Source organism: Acyrthosiphon pisum, chromosome X (assembly GCF_005508785.2).
Source record: "Acyrthosiphon pisum isolate AL4f chromosome X, pea_aphid_22Mar2018_4r6ur, whole genome shotgun sequence".
Taxonomy (NCBI): domain Eukaryota; kingdom Metazoa; phylum Arthropoda; class Insecta; order Hemiptera; family Aphididae; genus Acyrthosiphon; species Acyrthosiphon pisum.
In genome coordinates this window covers 95,617,996-95,618,773 of record NC_042493.1, presented here as the reverse complement: position 1 = coordinate 95,618,773, position 778 = coordinate 95,617,996, and positions in this window count along the sequence as shown.

The window sequence follows — 778 nt, the reverse complement described above, 5'->3', positions numbered from 1 at the left end:
ATTTATATTTTTTTTAACTTTGAGTCAAACATACATTTTGAATTATATAATCATAATATTATATGGAGTGTTTCCACATTAATTTGTTGAAATTTTAAATACTTATAAGTTATAACTGGAGCACGGATTTATATGCATTAATAACCAACTATAAAGGCGCTAAAAATTTTTAAAATTGCATAAATATATTAATATGTATTATACACTAAAATGTTTAAATATGCACTCAAAAATTCATTTTTTTTCTGAATGTTTAATTTAAAATTATGGAATGCTACTATTAATACTTTTGTTTAGAATATCTGTATTTTGCATATAAAACATCAAAAATGTATCCTCAAAGGAATTTATATGGGTAGATACCTACCTAAATAATAATTTGTAAAGAAAAAAATTAATTCACTGCGAATACCGTTTTCACATATTATGAGTATATGTATTTATTTATTTTGTTCTTAATCAAAACCATAAATGTCAAAATACGTAAATTAATATGCTCCACAAAAGTTTCATAGTTAAAATGTTTATGTTATGAAATAATTCTGTGCCCACATAGCATACCATACGATCAACCAGAATAAATATGCAAGCGCACACAAATACGCGCTCTAATTATAAATCATAAACCAATCGTACAAAAATCTGATTTTAATATATTTAAGTACTCAAAATATCATTTTGCTTTAGAATATGGAACTCAAAATGTATGTCACCACTAAAATAGTAAACAATTTAAAAAATATACGAATATAATATTACGTTTAATAACTAATAATTA